Raw genomic sequence first — 9,353 nt, forward strand, 5'->3', positions numbered from 1 at the left:
GTCACAGAAGAGCAAGGCCACACTGCAGCCACTGGGTGTTACCAGGGGCCACCACAGAGCCCTGCTCCAGCCAAAGAGCAAAGCCCAGAGCACCTGTGCAAGAGTCCTGGTGGTCACACCCAGGGGACACCCACAGCTCCTCATATGCAGATTTGGACACCTCTAACTTCTTTTTTCTGCAGCTTAGATCTATGGGAGAAAACTAATCTGTCCCAGTTTGGATGCTCACACAAAACCCATCAGTACACCAGGGTTCTTCCAATGATTTTGGGTTTTGTCAGTTCTTTACATAACATATGCTCCCACTGCAATAATTAGAACCAGATCTGGAACTTGCAGAAAGCCAGCAGAGAAATGGGGATTTATTCAAAACCAAGTTTTGGGACTCTTACAGAACAAGGGAGATGTTGCACCAAAGTAAACTGAAGTTCAGAAGACACTAAAGTTGTTTCCACACCACAAACTGTATTGGATGGAGTCTAAAATGAGTTACATGCAATGACTTGTGGCTGTTACTCCAAACTCCCAGTTTGTAGGAGCCCTACCACACTACTCTGAGGAAAAGCCCATCAAGGCACTTCCACATTCATCACCTGTGGATGCCAGACAGACATGCAAGTAGGAAGCAATGCCCCAATTTCTGAGCAAATCAGTCCCAAAGTAAAATCTGACAGGAAAGCCATACATCCAGGAGGCTACCTTTATTGAAATGTACCTTCATCAGGCCAACAATGGCCAGTTTCAGGCCAATTTCATCAGTGAAATCATCTTTTTTTTAATGTCAAAACCCAGGTTTGGGGTCTTCTGGCCTGAAGCAGCAGCAGCTGAGCTGGAGCTCCCTTGAACTGGTTCATGTGCTGTGGTGTGGGTATCCCCTCTGTGCAGGGCACCAGCCAGGTTAGCCCTGGGGAGGATGGAGCCATCCTTCAGGAGGTGACACACACCATGACACTCCAGGTGGGCACATCCTCTGCAGCTGAGGCTCCTGCTGTGGCTCCCCATCAGACAGTGCAGGTCCAGCACAGGCTCTGTGGCAAATCCACCCCACAGCTCTGCTCCAGGCTCTGCATGGCTGCTAAGGGAAGCTGCTGAAGGTTTCCTTCTGTGGGACACAAACATTAATTAATCAATCAATTACTTTAAAGCCATTTATGGCACTAAAGGTCTCTCCTAAAATTCCTAGTTATAGCTGGTGCCTGTGCCTAGCAAGCTGCATTTTTCTCTGCTGATATTCAGTCTTGCTGAGGTAGTGTCACCACTGCAGGGACACCACCATCCCTCACAGTCCCCATCCAGAAAGTCCCTCAGTGAAGCACCACTTCTCCTGTTTTGTGGCCCAAAAGCATCACTTCAAGGTATGATATAACTCTATAAATAAAGACACAATGTATAATACTTGTTATAACCAAATTGCTTTCATAACAAATTGCTAGCAGCCTCTGAAATCTCTAAATACCCAAAATAGAAAGCATTTAATTGCACTCTGAGTCACTGATGGATTTCAGTCCACCTGTAATACTTAAAGTGAGTAGCTATCTCCAACAGCTACCTCCATATTAACAAATAAGAAAAAAAATCAAGTTCCCAGCACACTGAAATCAATACAGCTTTAAATGTACTCATTTGAGATTAATCTAAAGCACTCACACATTGAAAACTGCCAGCTCAACATTTTTCTAGGAACTGAATCACCTTCCCACCAGCCCCACAGGACTCCAAAGAGTATTTCAGATAGGGATAAAATGTCCAAGAAGCCTTTAAAAATGGGGAAAAACTCAGGGTGGCAATAATGAGTAATTTCTGCTATGTACTTCCAAAGGTAAGGGAAAAACAGGGGCTACCCAAAAGAAAATTTAGGGAACTACCCACTGAAGTGATCCTTGGTGTGCAGTCTTCTGCTTTCTTTCAAAGGGAAGAATATTTTATTTCAACTTCACATAATTTCAAAACACAAAAAAGTAAAAAAAGAAACCAAAACAGTGCAGCAAGTTAGCTAAGTAAATATTGGCATTAACTAATATTTATTGAAGGTAAGTAAATAGTGAATGCCAAAGCCTTGGTGTAAAACCAAGTAGCTCTAAATCTGCCCCACTGCACCCAGCACTACAAGCCTCAGACATGCTCACCCCAGTATTATTTTGCATGTTTTAAGTCATGTCTCCACTCCTGAGCATACTCCAAGGTTTGATCAATCCTACACTTACATCAAAAGAGCAAAAAGTTGTAGTAGCTGTGTAAAGAATCAATTTGTAGGAGGAGGGAAAGTTACCTGAATGCACTAATAACTTTATAAGGCTTCCCAAAAGACCATGTCAAAGCATTTGAAACTATAGATCTTCTAAAATCTGATCCATACTTCATTCTACAGCCACAGCAGATGAAAAAGATGTCAGAATTTGTGCTCTAAGTTACTGAAATTCATCAGAATCAATAGGAAACTTGGAACAAAGCATAGCTGCCATTGAGATGAAAACACCTAATTCCTGCTGGCCCTTTGGTGGACTTTGTCTCACAACTGGACACTAGAGGCTATACAGATAATTGCAACACAGACTTATTTAAAACAATGAAAAAATGAGAAGAGGATGTGAGGAAAGGGAAGAAAAAATATGACATATTGCTGAGTGAAAGCAGAGTAAGGAGGTACCACAGGGGGGCACAAGGAGGAAACAATTTGCCAGAATAAGATGCAGATCCACAGCTTTGGTTCTACTTATAGAAATGGTTAAAAATAATAATAATTTTTTTAAAAGTTTAAAAAATGTACTTGCTTGTTTGTGGCAGCTGTGTCTCCCGTTCTGAAGTCCACAGGGATCTCAAGGGCCATTCCTTCCATCAGGAGAGTCACAATAATACAGCAGAGTTATTGATCTGCATTACTCAGTGACTGCTGCATCCATACCAAGGGTGGCAAACAGCCCTGGCAGCCCCTCACCTGGCTCCAGGGCAGATGGGAGGGATTTCACACCGTATGTAAATTTAATTAACCAGGAATTTGAGCTCAGAGCTTTACCTCATCAAGGTAGGCTCAGGGAAAATCCACGTGGCATCAGCACACTCAGCCAGGCTCTGGTTTGCTGAAGAAAAGTGAGTTCTGATTCCTGGGCTTCACAAACCTGGAGTCTGTGGAAATAGTCTGTAAAATGGGATTTCAGTTACACCTGAGCTGGAACTATTAAAAAAAAATTTCTTTTGCTTTGAAGTCTTTGATGCAGGGCCAGAGCCATTGGTGCAGATTCAATCACAGGAATTATTTTGGTTTGACATGAACATCTGTTCCCTCCCTGTGCCCCTCAGGCTGGACAGGAGCCAGCCTGGCTTTGGCTCACATTCTAAGTGTGTGTAAAAACTTCTTGGGTTGGCAGACCAGACCTGTTTGACACAAAAACAAAGGTGGCAGTACGGCCCAGGTGGAACACAAGCCTGCTTCAGCTCACAGTCACCACAGCCATCTCTGACCCCCTCCACACACGCTGGCAGACTGCACAGGGACCTTTAAACAACAGCCAAGCCAACCTGGCCAGCCAGGGGCAAGACCTGGCATGAGCCCAGGGCTCCTCGCCAGCCCCAGCAGCGTCACTGCACCCTCAGCACCTGCAGCACCTGCAGCACCCTCAGCACCCACAGCACCCACAGCACCTGCAGCACGGCAGTGCCAGGAGCCAAACCCCACAGCACACTGTGTCCCCACACCACACTGACACCTCAGAACACTGCTCCTCCGCATTTGCACAGCTTTTCCCTTGGAACAACACCTCGTAGTAAGGTGGCACGACCATGTTTGACCCCAAACGTGGCTCGGCCCTGGCAGCTGCGGTGGGCCCTGGCCTGGCTGCCATGAACCCTTCAGAGCAAGCCCTGCAGAACAGGCTGGGGACAGTGTGATAAGGCTGTGGAACAGTGTAATAAGGCTGTGGGCAGTGTGATAAGGCCATGGACAGTGTAATAAGGCCGTGGGCAGTGTGATAAGGCCATGGCTGCCTGTGGCCGGCACTGAGGCTCTGCTGGCTCACACCCTAGATGGCAGCAGCACCCAAGGAATGGGCTGGAAAACCCAAATCTGCCCATTCCTGATGGGTTTTCATGTTCACATAAATCCCATCTGAAGGTTTCCATCTAAAAAGAAATTCCTCTGGAAACCTGAACAAAAGGAGCATGGTGTGAACACAGAGCGTTTCTGGAGGCTGGGAGCCGAGGTGTCAGAGCCCCTCACGGCAGCACGGCAAGGACAGAGCCAGCTCTGCCAGGCAGCCTGCAAAGATCACAGACACACTCTGCTTTTTCTGTCACCAACACACTTTTCTGGCACAGTAATTGAACAAACCCACTGTGAAAGGGTAACTGGGAGGGCTGAACCGCTGGGGAGGGAGGACACCCTCAGCGTGGGGAAACCTTGGCCTGTTTCTCTGTGTAATCCTTTCCGAGTCATAGCCACACCTTACAATAACTACTCATTTCAGAACTGGTGCATCTGTTCCCAGCTCCCTGATGGCTCCTCACTCCCCAGCCAAGAGCACAGTCCCGGGGCAGGGGCACAGCCCTGGCACAGGGCACACAGGGGGCCATGGCTGTGTGGGACGTGCTGGGCAGCAGGAGCTGCAGGGCCATTCCTGCTGCATCCACCCAGGAGCAGGAGATGCACACCCTGTGGGGATTTTTCCAGGAGCACAGGGTAGCAGGAAATGCTGGGTGCCATTCCCTCCCTGACACACAGGACACATCTTACTCTGCAAGGTGTCAGCGACCTTCAGAGAGTCCACAAAAGCCAGCTCACAGCACACTCTTCTTTCCCTGCCCATGCTGGCCCTACCTCTGCTCTCCAATGCTCTTGCAAACGCTGCAGTGCTGCAGTCAGGGCTGCAGTGAACTCCTGGGAGTTCACTCAATCTCCACCCTTCATTCTGAAGAAACATTAATATTTTAGCATCAATGACTATTGATTTTCTTTTTCCATCTTGCATTTCTTGAGCACATCCTGTATGGAAGCAAACTTGAGAGACAAGAAAAGAGAGCAAATAATGTTGTTTAACTTGCAATGTATTACCAGCTTCATGAAGTAAAATGCTAAGCCTGGACTTTTCCACATGGATTAAGTGTCATTGTGGCAGATAACGGACAAAATATGTCTACAAATGAAAACCAGAATGAGATACAAGTAGCAGAAGTGGGAAAGCATCACTCCATCCACTGCCTCATGCATCTCCCTGCAGTAACCAAGGCACCAGCCTGAGCCTCACCCTGCTGGGCTGGGCAATGCCACAGGTTTTACCACGTCACCTGAAAAGCATCTTGGCCTTCTTGTCACCCATGCCACTGCTGTCTGAGAAGAGTTAACTTCGGGCTAGATATTCAAGAGTCACTCTTGTATAATAAAGTCATGATTATGGAGATTACACCAGCTCTGCTGATATATTTGAAAGTTTAAACACAAGAAACACACAGGATTAACAAAAAGTGACAGTTTCAGCTCCAAGGGCCTGCAAAGTTGCCTTCAGCCACAGAGAAAGTAGGCAAAGCAGGCTGTCAGAATGGATTTTGATCTTTATAAAGGCAAGATGACAGCACACTGTGCTTCTAAGGATACAAATACAGCTAGTAAATTCAAGATTTTCTGTTGCACAGTTCTGTTCATCTGATAATCTTAGAGTTCTTCAGCTAAAAAAATAATTTATTCCCCACCAGTCATAGCTGAACAGGCAAAGGCACAGGGAAGCAAACCCACAGGGAAGGGGTGCAGCCCTGCCATCACACAGGGCAGAGCATCTCTTGGCACAGCCTGCTGGATGCCACATTCCAGAAGAAAATCTGGGCTAAAACACAAGAAGCAAAACTCCAGACCCTGGGAGAGCCAGGACTCCTTCCCCACACCTCAGGCTGCCCATACCACCTTGCCTCTACCTGCTAAAACAGGGACAAATGCTGCTTTTTAAATATATTTACACAGTAGCTGGGTCACTGCCACATTATGGGTATGCTCTAGAGTGAGACTCCCAAAAATCCAGGGGTTCCAGCACCACATGGCACTTACAGGACATGAGATCTCTGTAATCCTGGAGAGGATTCTCACCTCCTCCTCCTCTCTACCTGCAAAGATCAGTGAGCTGCAGCACAGCCATCACTGGCAGGTTCACATCTCTCCTTTCCTGTGAGGCTCCAGCATGGGAAGAAGCTCCTCCAGATCATTCCCAAGCAGTGGAAACTGGCAAGGCTCCATAAAGCAGCTGAAGATCTGGCTCCACTTGATAGTTTTATCTGAGATCACGATGAGCTTGACTAGAGGGTGCCAGCTGGATTGCTCTGGGGTACCCTATTTATAGATAACACTTGAAAGGGCAAGTTCAAGGTGATGACCCCTGGTGGGCTGGTTTTGTCTTCCTTCAGGAGATCCCTATTCACACCCACCCCAGTGCTTGCCAGGCAGGTTGGAAAGGCAGCAGATGAGAGCTCCTGGTGCTTTGTGCTTTCTGCAGCCTCCTGGCAGGAGCTCTGCTGCCATCTTGCCCTGCAGCACAGGCCCTGGACAGCTGCACATTCTTCAGACCAAACCTTCATTTTTGTGGTCAGAGCAGTTTGGAGTTTTTTTTCTCAGAGCAATGAGATTCTCAGTGCAGCAACAACAGATCACCACTTTGTAGAGCCATCACCTGCTTGCTGTGAGCACAGCACTTGTTACTTGACTCTGGGCATTTTGTTTCACAAAGAACATTGCAAAATCACTGGCAAGAATCACCTAAGGAATTATTTTTGTTTGCTGAAGGACTGGTTTTCAAAGGGGTAAAAGGACTAGGTATAGTATCTACATAATCCCAAGGGCTCTTTGCATTGCTTTAAAAAACTTAGGAGATATTTTAAAGCATCAGCATCACTCCCATGAAATCCTCTCTGACACAGAGATGCCTCCACTGAGCCTAAACCATGAAGCAAAGCCACAGGCTTAAAAAGGAGAAAGGATTCCCCTCCACACCATTGCATCAGGGCTTTATTTGGGAACTCAGGGCTCTTGGCTTTGTGTAGCTCTTGGTAATACTGCGTGTTGACCACTGTAAAAATTACTTTTTGAAGTGAAACAAAGCCATCCATTGGCAACTACAGCCAATGCTGAACCTGGCCAGCAGGAATACAAACCTACCCAGTCTAAGCCCAGAGCTATTGCAGCTGAGGGCAATGAGAGCCCAAAGGAAAATTCCCTTCACCTTCCAAGGCTCCTGTACCACCTCATGCACATCACTTATTCCTTCTGATTTTCAGCATCTCCTGACCATCTGTGCATAGTTTGTGCTCACTCAGGCATTGGAACACCTTCCAAAAATCTGAATTTCTGGAGATTTTAGGCTGAAACAGAATAAATAATCTGGTATCTACCTTTCAGGTAATATCCCAGGTTTATGTAAAACAATTTCAAGAAGCCAACAGCTCAGTTGGTTCTTTTCTGAGACATTCTCCAGTAAGTAGGAAGTTGTAACAGGTGTAAATTCAGGGTTAGGATCTCTCAATAAGTCATAGAAGAAATGGACATAACAACATTTAGAGCCTTAAATGATTATGTATCTAATCCTCAGTGTTCTGCCCTTTCCCGTGTACCAAATCACATCAGAATGCACACTATCAGAATCCAACATAAACAACGTTTCACTTCCCAGTTCACAGTATTAGTTACCAACCTGCCAAATCATGAATGAGGAAGGGGCTTGGCCTTAATACAGAACTGCTGAGAAACTTTTAACTTGAATTTCAGCCCTTAGAAAATGGCATTTTTATGCCTTGATCAAAAGCAGGGTCTGGCAGATGTTCTCCTTCCTTTGCAGGTGATGTTTCCATCAGGTGACACAAACTCAGCACACACCTGCACCTTCACAATCCAGCCCAAACCCACCCAGTTCCTTCAAAGCTCATGAATTGTGCAAGATGGAGACAAGAAATCCACATAGTCAAATTTGAGATTGATTTCTACTTTGAAGGGCTACCTGTACTTCAGGAGTTGCAGTTTTGATGACAACCTTTAAGTTTCCAGAGGAGCATGTGCCTTATAGGAAAGGAAAATTCGTTCACTGCTCTTGCCAGTGGTCAGTGTTTTGAGCAGCAGCTGTGGCTTGGCAGCAAGGACAGCAGTGCCTTTTACCCCCTCACAGATAAAACTGTGTTGAGAAGGTCAGCACAGAGCAAATGTTTGACTAATCCAGGTGGAAAGCGAGCCTGGGACGTTACCTGCTCCAATCTCTACCCAAAGCAGGGCCAAGAACAGGATGGAGTCTGCAGTGTCTTCAGGGTTGGAAGCCCCACAACCTGCAGGCAATCCAAGATTATGTTAACTTGGAAAAACCACCACAAATTACATAAAAGCACTTACCAGAAACATCTGGACCTTCAGACAGGCTGTGTTCAGCACAGGGAGAAGTTTCTTGGGTATGGTCACACATGGGAGGAAGAAAACCAGATTCAGACAAGGCTCATGGGTCAATCAGGAAAGATTGAGTTAACCTGGAAACTTACTCTGAAGGAACTCTTAGGTCTTGTCTTGAAGAGATTAAAGACCCAGTTACTGGGATTTAAATATGTTGAACCCATTTTTCTGGAAAATTTCTACACAGGACAGATGAACTGCTCATATTTTGGGATATGCATCTAGGCCTAAGGAATTCTGAAGCTGTTATAGAGCAAGCAGTTGCAGACAAATCAGGTTTTAATTAATAATCTCAGACTCCAAATGAGCTGCATCCTTGCACTGTCATCTGGAAGCACACAAGCCTCTGCAGCTACAACACTCAGTGTAGCTTCAGCAGATTCCTGCTCTGAAAACCGCAATCACTTAAATCAAAGACTTTAAAATTCCTTTTAGCAGCAAGACAAGCATCTTCAGTGATTCACATTAAGGACAACAGTTTCTCCAGGGAGAGGAAAAAAGCCTGCCTACCCCATGGGAGATCACAGATGCTCTTTCACAGGAAGTAATTTAAATGTAGACAGGAAAAAAAAAACAGGTTTCACTGAGTGAGCTTTTTCAGCAGAAAAGCTTGGAGATGAAAGCAAAAATATAAATTATAGTTCCTTCAGGAGAATAAACAGTAGGATTACTGGCAGGGCATTCAATGCAAGTCTCCAGAAGGTGGTCCCCCTCAGCTGAGAAGTTCACTCACCTCTAAGCACAAACCATGCATTTCTTTTCGTTGGGGCTTTCAGGGAGAATAGAAAAACAGGTGTTAGAACACTTTTGTTGAAGACAGCATTAGCTGTCTTCAGCTGTACTCTATGAAACAGATATAGCAATACCACTCTTGCAAACTTATGGTGAAGCTCTCTCCCCAGAGCTTTGAAATTTGAAATATATTCAAAAAAGCACAGCAGGTGTTTTTTTA

At 45.8% G+C, this 9,353-nt stretch overlaps 1 long non-coding RNA gene across 2 annotated transcripts; it reads right to left on the reverse strand.

The window, feature by feature from the left end:
* Positions 1 to 686: 686 nt before the first annotated feature.
* Positions 687 to 4,720, reverse strand: LOC120513070. Of its 2 annotated transcripts, none has more exons than XR_005630190.1 (4): positions 3,705 to 4,720; positions 3,014 to 3,136; positions 2,768 to 2,829; positions 687 to 1,102 (listed from the first exon to the last, which is right to left on the reverse strand). It is a non-coding gene; the product is annotated as an uncharacterized LOC120513070 (long non-coding RNA). The 2 variants fall into 2 exon arrangements; XR_005630191.1 differs by having other exon boundaries at positions 3,014 to 3,372.
* Positions 4,721 to 9,353: the final 4,633 nt, after the last annotated feature.

Source organism: Passer montanus, unplaced genomic scaffold (assembly GCF_014805655.1).
Source record: "Passer montanus isolate IOZ18808 unplaced genomic scaffold, ASM1480565v1 scaffold8, whole genome shotgun sequence".
NCBI lineage: Eukaryota > Metazoa > Chordata > Aves > Passeriformes > Passeridae > Passer > Passer montanus.